We start from the raw sequence: 10,221 nt of genomic DNA, 5'->3' as shown, positions 1-10,221 counted from the left end.
GATTTTTCCTTCCTCTTCAATTTCTAGCAATATTGTTTGAATTGGGATCTTTTGCTACTTTTGAATAAGTGGCCATACTTCTTCGTCCTTCTTCCATTCATCCCTTGCTTCGTTTATCCAATCTGGTTGGATAATAGAAATAGCACAAAACAATGCTTCCACATCCTCATCCTTTCTTGAGAGTGCATCTGCAACAAAATTTTGCTTCCCTTTTCTATAGATGATGTCAAAGTCATAACCCAACATATTTGTGACCCATTTTTTTTGTTCTTCTAAAGATAATAGTTGTTCTAAAAAGTATTTAAGACTATCATGATCCATTTTTACCTTGAAGTGTCTTCCCATTCGGTAAGGTTGCCATTTCTTAAGTGCATATAGTATTGCCAACATTTCCTTCTCATAAATAGCTTGCTTGAGATGTAGCAGTAAAAATACCCAATCACCTACATCAAAACATTTTTCACTACGATGTTGATCTACCTGTTGTTTCATTCGATTTTGCACCAAAGTGGCATTATCCTTTAAAAGTTGGAGAACTTGTTGTTGATGCTCGATGTGATCTTTCACTGCTTGAACCTTTTTCTTCTTGATATGTCCTTCTATCTTTAGAGTTTGAGGAGTGGTAATTTCTTCCAATCCTTTACAAGATATGGTCGAATTCATTTCTTGATGCTTGATGTGATCTTTCACTTCTTGAACATTTTTCTTCTTGATATGCGCTTCTATCTTGATAGTTTGAGGAGTGGTAATTCCGACCGGTGAATTACAAGATATGGTTGGATTCATTTCTTCTTTCTCGATGTGATCTTTCACTTCTTGCACATTTTTCTTCTTGATATGTCCTTCTATCTTGATAGTTTTAGGAGTGGTAATTCTTGCCAATGCTTTACAAGATATGGTCTGATTCATTTCTTCTTTCTCCGGGGTTGGGTCCTGGCGTATATCCTCTTCTCTTGATGTTTCTTGATCCTTTTCTTCCTCCTCTTTATACTGTATGTAAAATAATTTCTTCTCAGCACACTTATGACCTTTAGTGCATTTGCTATCACAATTGTAACAAAGCGCTTTTTCTCTTTTTTCTTCCAATTGTTGTGGTGTAACCCTTGTAGGTTATGGAAGGCTAGGAGAAACAACACTTCCATCTTTATAGTTGTGAGGGGTATACTTCCTTGTTGCCATAATTTTACTTTCCACTATGTAACAAAGCCCTTTTACTCTTTCCAGTTGTTGTGGTGTTGCTCTAAAGAAGGTGTTGCTCTTTGTATCCTCATAATGTGCTATCATTTCCTCCATGAAAATTGACCACGTAACAAATTGTTTAAGAGAACAAAGCCCTTTATACCATAAAAATTGATCCAGTTCTAAATATGAAGATGCAATACATACCTTTTGTAAAAATGGTACACCATGTAGATCAAAATATTGCTCCATCTGAAGTATCCAATTTACAGGATCCTTGCCATCAAACTTCCTCATTTTTCTTTTTCTTGATTTTAGGAGCTCGATCTTGAAACGACTGTAACTCTGTACTTTTGTATCTTTAAGTTCTGAAATTGCGACATGCAGTAGCCCTCTGCGTCCTCTTTCCAATGCCACCAGTCTGATCCAAATTGGATTCTCCAAGGAAGAGTTATGTCAAATCTCCCACAGTGACATGATTATAGACTAGTTCAGTAGAGCGAACTTGTACAACATGCCACGTGTCCCTGTTTTGACCTTTGACTCTGAAAAATATGTACAAGAAACTACAATCCATCCTCTTCATGTTCCTTCTTATGAAATTTCAATCCAATGTTCAGAGAGAAAGTTATGACAATTTTCCCTAGGTCACCTGTTTGGAATGTAATTCAGGAGTCTGCAAAAAGACCAACTTCCTCAGATCATATCTCCGCAAAATAGCGCGAAAAGCTCTGAAATTCGGACCCGAGGTTCAGTGTGATTTTGTCTCAAATGGGTGTTTTTTTTCGCTTCTGAAACATCGCAGAAAAAATTTATAGCGAAAATACCACGATGACCTATTTGGAGCAGTAAAACCCTAGAATCCAAAGCTTCGATACCAAATGTTATGAAACCAACTCACAAAAAGATAGAAAAGATAGTTTAACGCCTTAGAATTCAGCCTCTTCGAGGGGGAAACCTCCTTTACATTACACAAATGAGCAATTCTTGGATGATACAAATGAAAAGACCTCCTTTCTATATATAGGAGTCTAAGGGGTCATAATATAATCAAAGCTAACATAACAATAATAATGTAAGGAAACAATAATAACAATAGTGGGCTTCTATGGGGCACAATAGTAACAATATGGGCACTACATGGGTACATCAATATAATAAGGGGGTTGTACTAATAACAATAAGGGGTTATACTAGTAGTATAGGGGCCTAACAACATCATACATTTAGACATCACCATGAAATATAGAGGGGGAAAATCAGTCTTTCATCATATTATATTAGCATAAAATAAATAGGTGTTATGTGTTGTAATACATCCATGAGACCAGTAGGCTCACTGGTCCTTCAACTCCATACCATATACAGACAAGGAACAAAAGTCGTAGTGCAAAACCTAGATATAGATATAAGCATGGACATTACAACATGGTTTCCTAGAAGCTACAAAATCTAGCATACACACCTACAACTATTGACATACAGACACAGACATCACATAACCAAGAATAGGCTCCACAGTTCCACTCTCTCCTTCATCCACTCGTTCAACATGTGTTATGTGTTCAATAGTCCTTCTTATCCTTGCCTTGAAGCCCTTCGAATCTTCTTGACCCTCTACCTAATCACTCTAGTTGTCCTACAAACCATTGGGATATTTCCTAATCCCATCTCTAAGTTGGCCCATGCGTAATAATGTCCCTTTGAAATATATTCATGTCAACCTGCTCCACTCCGCCATTCCTCCTCCTGCTACAAAATATCTATAACCTCCTCCCCACTAGGACATCCTTTGTCAGCCCCATCCTACTACAAAATCATAATTGTTGATATTTTCTTATATGCACCTCCTATCCTCGGGTGCCACTACCTTTTTCCTGCATGGCATCCACCTACGTTGTGCCTTACCTCCTGCACCATCCATACTTTCCTTGATCCTCAATCCTCCTATGCAGTCCCACACTTAACAAAAATAAACAAACAAACAAAAATCCTTGGCTCCAACAGGCCCCCAACAAAAAAATGTGGCTTGTCCTGAGCCACTCGATTTTCCATGCTTCCTCCTGCACTTCAACCTTTCCCCCTAAGTGTTATTTTTCTGACGGTCAATTCTTGAGTGACAACATCGACGATCTTGTTGTTTGTGGTTTGCACATTCTTTAATAACTCATTGTACTCATCGATTACCATCAACACCTAGCCCTAAAGATCCATCCACGGTTTCTGCTCTTCAAGGAGTTTGTCCACTAACTCTCTGAGGCACAACTTCTCATGCATCGCCTTCCTTATATCAGTAAAACTCATAGCTCCTACCCCCTGATCAATTTGATGAACTTGCTCGTTGGCCTAATATTTTCTCAACGACTCGTTTCACAACTACGATGTTTCATAGGGTATTCAACAATGGGTCACCTTGCTCAAGAATATCCTGACACATTCTCTCAAACTTAGCCTTATGTTCTTTCTATTGTTAGGCTAATTCCTTGCTCCTTTGGTGGTGTCTATGTGTTTTGGTTGGCTTCAACCTCTATCACTTGCTCTTTCAATCCTTGTATCACCTCCTTGACCTCCGTGGCTACCTCTTTGGCAGGATTTGCTTCATCAATTAATCCTTCTATGCATTCCTCATATACCTGGGTCATGGAAGTGCACCACTTGATGTTGTCTTCCACTAGCCTCTGTTGATCCCAATGCAACTTCTCTTTTGTTTTTTTCTTTTATTCCAAGTCTGCTTGGGTTGTTGTTAGTTTATCTTGTAAGTCACAAGTTGTGTTGCATTGTAGTTGTGTCAGTTCTTCAACACCCAATTTTGATAGTACCAAATTGACTTGAGTTGAGGAAGCAAGGTTTTGTTGTGAAACTCCTTCATGTACCTCCACAAAAGTTCTTGGTACACCACATATCCCTCTAGGTTGTTGGTATGATGATGTGTCAGTGACCTGCAAGCGGGCCTGGGGATGAAATCAATATGTTGCAAAGGACAGGCATCTGAATTCTGTCATGATTGTTTGAAGGGTTAACTTGGCACTTACCTCTTGTTGCAACTTGTCTAGCTTGGTTGATGCCACATCCTCCATCTGATCACCAATTTGCTCGAATTATCCTCAGTTAGCATCATTTGAACTGGGGACGCATGAGTATCCTTCTACTTTTTCTTAGCTCACATCGTCGACGCACTCCCCATACTACTTCTTTGTACTCACTTTTTCCCTTATGCCAGTTGTTCCCCTGAAGCTTTTGGTCCTTCTTGTGGCTCTTGTTTCAAAATAAATGGGGAATATGCTTCTTGTTTCCCTTGTCTTGGAGGGGTTATTATTGTCTCCTCCCCACTTGAGATGTTTTCGACCTCTGGGGAGTCTGGTGCAACAAAACTTGTAGCTTGTTGACTTTAATGTTAAAATACACAAAAGGTATTTGTAATAATAATTTATTAATATATATGAAATTTACAAGATGTTGAATGTTACAATGAAGCCCTGCTTATATACCTAGGCAGGTGTCCTTTCATGATTGGGCATGTCTTTTAGACATGGCTTTTCAGTTAACTAATGACTATTTAAATAATCATTATTTTGATTATTCATTATTTATATTTATTTATGTTCATTTTATTTTATACAATTTTATGTTCATAACATTGCCCCTTCCTTCAAAAAACTTTGTCCTCAAAGTTTAATCGCTGGCAATTTTCTTCACTTCGCCCATGTCATTTCAACATGTATTTTTTTTTTTGGTAGTACTATCTTGCATTACCCATTTCCCTCTCGATTTTTTTTCATAATAATAATAATATTAATATTATTATTATTATTATTATTATTATTATTATAATTATAATTATATATAATAATTTAGTTAATTAAATTTAATTTATAATGTAACTATGGTGTATTGAGCCATGCTACATATATGTTTTTTTCTAAAACAACACCACTTTGGCTGACAACAATTGACTATGCATTTCCTCCATCTGGGGACAGGAATGGAAATCAGTAGAGGACCTGGACATCGATCCCATTTGGAGAAACGAGTGGCGGGGTTTCATTCAGGAACTACAACGATCAAATGTCAGATTAAAGGACAAACCAGATTCCCTGGTTTGGGCACATGCTGAGACAGGTCACTACTCCCCAAAGGCAGGTTATAATTTCCTAATGAAGAGAAAGGGATGGGATCCCCCAGATTGGTGGGCAAAGCTTCTGTTTAAACTGAAGTGCCCCAAAAAAGCCATAATCTTTCTCTGGTGTGCCTTAAAAAACAAGATTCCTACTTGGGAAATTCTACAAGCACGCTTCAAGCAGGGGCCGAGTAGATGCCCTTTATGTTTGGTAGCCTCTGAATCCATCCCTCACTTATTTTTGGCATGCTCCTTTTCTCGACAAGTTTGGGATGAAACAAAAAAACTATTGAACATTAACGAAAGATGGGAAGGGGAAGATCTCTCTTCTGCTTGGGAATACTGGTGGTCCCACTATCCTGAGAAGAACTTGAGGAACCTCCCCCCTATTCTCTGCTGGGGGATTTGGATTGCCCGGAATGGATGCATCTTTAAAGAAAAAGCCACCCCAGCGGAAGTAATTGCAATTCAAGCCTCAGCCATTCTTGCCAGCATTCCTGAACCGGAAGGCCCTTCATCGTCGAACCAGCGGAAGGAAATCCTTATCAGAGAAGGCATCCCCTGGGCCTTCTTTGACGGGGCAGCCCAAAACAACTCCACTGGAGCCGGAATTATTATTCATCTAAGCCCCTTACACTCGCTAAAAGCCTCAGTGGGTCTTGGGATGGGCACAAATAACTTTGCTGAATTATCAGCCCTAAAACTTCTCCTTTGCTGGCTCATTCATAGAAATATCCTCACAGTTCAGATTTTTTGAGACTCTTCAATTGTTGTAAACTGGGTCAATGGGAAATATAGATGCAGGAATTATATGTTGTTGCCACTGTTAGAAGAAATTCAAAATCTAAAGCTTCATTTTAATGTTTTCTCCATTGATCATATTTACAGGGATAAAAATGAAGAGGCAGACAGGTATTCTAAAGCAGGTTTACAGCAGGTTCTGGGTTCGTGGAGGATAACAGAGCAGTTTCAGGATCAGATCCGTGTGTCGGATCTTCCCCCTTACACATAATATCTCTCTTTTTTGTTTGAATACGTTTACAAATGCTCCTGAAGCATGAGAGACAGTTTGTTGCTTTTTGTTATTATGCATAGGGTTGTTTTCCTTTTAAAAAAGGAGACCCAGATACACTGAGACAGTTTGGACTATGATTTTTTGGTATGGCTGTACAGGCCAAGTTCAGGAGAACTTTTAGTTTCTCGTTAAAGACATGTTCTGAAGGCACCACAGAGGAGGATTGATATCTCTTTGCCTCAAGCAAAATTTTGCTGATTGTTCACTCATACGATTGTAACTTTTTTATTTTACTAATAGAAAAGTTCGGCTTTTTTCTTCGGAAAAAAAAAACAATTGACTATGCATCACCTTTAACCAACACAATGATTCGATGGAGATTAACCTCGTAGTCGGATTGGTCGATCAGAAAAGAGGTCCACGACAAAAGTTGACCAACGACAATGATGGAAGTGGACAGGGTCAGAAAGGGAAACAATGATATGGCGGGGAAGGACATGGCTTAACTTGGAGAATGACAAAAAAGAAAAATGGTCGGGGTGAATGTCTCATTTTAACATGGTCATGTGTGTAGCGTTGTCAACTGTCAGGGTTGTCGGGTCGTGTGTGAAAGGTTGTCCAATATGCGACGTCATCAGAGCAGCAGTCAACGTCGTGGCAGAGAAAAGGGTGTCGGTCGATAATGCGGTGCCTGGTAGCATGGTGGACGGAAATGTGGACGAACATAAATAATCCAAGGATCTTTGGAACCACATCATGCTTGTTTACCAACCTCGGAACTTCGACGCCAATCTCCTCCATTCGTCGGGCAAATGTTGGATTCCCTACGCATGGAGAGGAAAAATAAAACATAGTGACAGGAATAGTTGGTTGCTTGTTGTTCATTGTCTCTTTGATATCATATGAACTTAATGTTGCAAGAGTAGCTCCTAAGTTGTGTCCAGTCAATGTTATTCTCAACTCTTCTTCCTCGTACTGTTTCAGGAGTCGTATTATCTCACCCACTACAATATCTCTCGCTCTTCTACTGCATTTTTAAGAATCTTCACCTCTGGAAGTATAACAATATAGAAATACCTTTCTACTTGAGACTTAGATCTACAAACTTTTGTGCAATCACCTTAGTTAGCCCGCGAGCTTCCTTGTGATAAGATAAAGCAGTGGGAACTAATATGTCTCTGAAATTTTGTATCCATTCTTCCATTGTTCTCGTTCCTCGCCACCCAATCACTATGTCACATCGTCCCAGTCTTTCTAGCTCAATTGGATTTGTGGAAACGACAACAAAACCGATCCAAAGAGCTACGTCTTTCAATTTGCCGTAAAAAGCTCTATAAACTCCAAGGATAGTCAAAACCCATCGCATGCTAGTTGGATGCACAACTTCATCCAAAAGATATGTGATTAACTTGGAGGAAACCATCTTATGCCATTGTTCAAGCAATTCATCATAGTTTATGGTCATTTGCAAATCAATAAGCATCTTAAGCATCATATTCCATACAATCACATGCTTTCCCATGCTCTCTCAAGAAACTCTACCACGTGAACTTATTTCAGTCATGTCTAAGACACTAGGATATTCAGGAAGGTCATCCAAATATTGAGCCTTATATGTCTCAAAATTACGAGCCATATTCTCAATTTCTTCCTTACTCAATCTTCCCTTGTCGTTGGTAATGGTGATTTTGTTTTTCTGGCCAGTGGTTATGTCCTCAGCAGAGACATTTAGAATATAATTGGCATCAATATCAAAGCACACAGTGATCTTGGGAACTCCTATGGGAGTAGGGGGTATATCAAAAAGCCGAAATTTACCCAACAAGTTATTTTCCCTAGTTTGAGTTTGCTCACCCTCATAAAATTGAATCAATAGACCAAGCTGGTTGTCTGAGTTTGAACATACTTGCTCCTTCTTGGTGGGGATGGTAGTGTTCCTCGAGATGAGAACAGTCATAATCTTGTAGTTTCAAGCCCTAAGGAAAGGGGAGTAACATCCAGAAGCAATCAGTCTTGCACTTCCTCATTTCCCTTGCCACTCAAAATAGCACCTTGCACTACAGCTCCATTTCTTGCTTGCTTATCATCACCAGTCTGTGAAAGACTCTCAGGTGATGCCTTAATGAAAATTTTCCCTCCACCGTGTTCATTACCTTCATCCAATGAGGAATCTGGAATTCCTTGCTTTTCTTCTAACATAATGTTCTTGCAAGACACATTTTCATCATGCTTCTCTACATTACACTGACCAATTTCAGCCCTCATCAAATTCGATATTTGTTCTAGTTGCCCAATATTCTTTTGCTTAACTATTTCAATAGCAGCATGACCCCCAATCTTATTGTTTTTGTACTCTGCAATGGATCTTGGATGTCTTTGATTTTGTCTGGCATATGAACCTCTATTGAATTGTCAACAACATGTTCTTTAACAGTTCTCCTAAGCTTGGGATGTCATCTTTATCATTTCCATTTGGCTCATCATCTAGATCCATATCAGCTTCATTGGAATCATCACCTTGATCTAGATCATCCTCATCCACATCAATATCAACTTCATCTCGATCGTCATCTTGATTATTTTCTGCAACGTCTTCATATTCAACATTATCATCATTTTGATCAAGATCTTCTTCTCCTGCTTCACCTTGTTTTGATTCTTCACCGTCACTATCATCGTCCTTATCATGGATTTATGCATAACTTTTCTTAAAACATGTTGTAATTTATGCACATGATTTTTTTAATCATTGAAATGTTTCTTGAATTTTACTAAACTGGTCAATGAATTCAGGGCAAAAACTTAATGGTATATTGTGTGGCAGATAACGTTCAAGGACTCACATGGTTATATTGTGCGGTGGAGAACGTTCAAAGACTCGTATGGCTCTGATACTACTGGTGCAACAAAACTTGTAAATTGTTGACTTTAATGTAAAAATACACAAAATTTATCTGTGATTTTATTACTATATATATGAAATGTACAAGATGTTGAATGTTACAATGAGGCCCTACTTATATACCTAGGCAGGTGTCCTTTCATGATTGGGCATGTCCTTTAGACATGTCTTTTCAGTTAACTAATGACTATTTAAATAATAATTATCTTGATTATTCATTATTTATATCTATTTATGTTCATTTTATTTTATACAGTTTTATGTACGTAACAGGAGTCCTCCCTGGGTACCCTCCAGACAGCCGCCCATGAATCAATTATACCTTGAATCTATTTTGTTGTCAACCAATAATTTGTCTTCTTCCAACATTTTTTTGGGTCGCTTCGCGGTAAGATCCAGATGTAATGTGGGTCATCTTTGAATCACACCACGCCCTTAAACTTCTTAACGCTCTCTGCAGGTAAGTGTGCTATCTCCTAAATGACTTTCCGCACGATATCTTCGTAGAAGAACAACATTAATTTGTTGAGCTTCTTGTGTTCCGGTTCATATGAAGCCAATAAATTCGGGAATTCAACTATTGTGATCAGTTTAGTCGGGTCAGTTACTGGTTGGAGGTTCTTTAGCCTCTCCCAGGCGACCAACGCTATCAAAATCAACAGCCACACGTAGTGGAATTTTGCATTCCTCTCATGGATGTCTAGAAAATCTTGTTGGAATTCCCTTAGTAGAAAGGGGGCCCATGCAAAATTTTCCCCTAGAGTGCACCAGTTAGCTACTATAATAAATCTTGTTGGGACCTCATTCACCCGTCATTTATGAAGTAGCTTGCAGGTTATTGTCTGTGCCACAAATCCGTTAACTTGATCATTCACCATTGAGATCAAGAAACCTTTATTTCCCCTCTTTTTTTTATACTTTTCGGTCACTTTGTCACCAAGAGCCTTGTCTTTTATGAGGGGCCCTGGGTCTTCTCCTTCAATTGGGAGACCTGTAACCCTATGGATT

General features: G+C 38.7%; 1 pseudogene; it reads right to left on the bottom strand.

Annotated features, from left to right (window-relative positions):
* Positions 1–7,839: 7,839 nt before the first annotated feature.
* LOC149254655 (heat shock 70 kDa protein pseudogene) lies at positions 7,840–8,268 on the bottom strand (annotated as a pseudogene).
* Between the last annotated feature and the right edge of the window lie 1,953 nt (positions 8,269–10,221).

The sequence above is a fragment of the Pinus tabuliformis genome, chromosome 7 (genome assembly GCF_031772625.1).
Source record: "Pinus tabuliformis cultivar Carrire ecotype Pingquan chromosome 7, CPIR1, whole genome shotgun sequence".
Classification (NCBI taxonomy): Eukaryota; Viridiplantae; Streptophyta; class Pinopsida; order Pinales; family Pinaceae; genus Pinus; species Pinus tabuliformis.
Note: the sequence above shows the minus strand (reverse complement) of the source record. Positions and strands in the feature narration are given on the sequence as shown.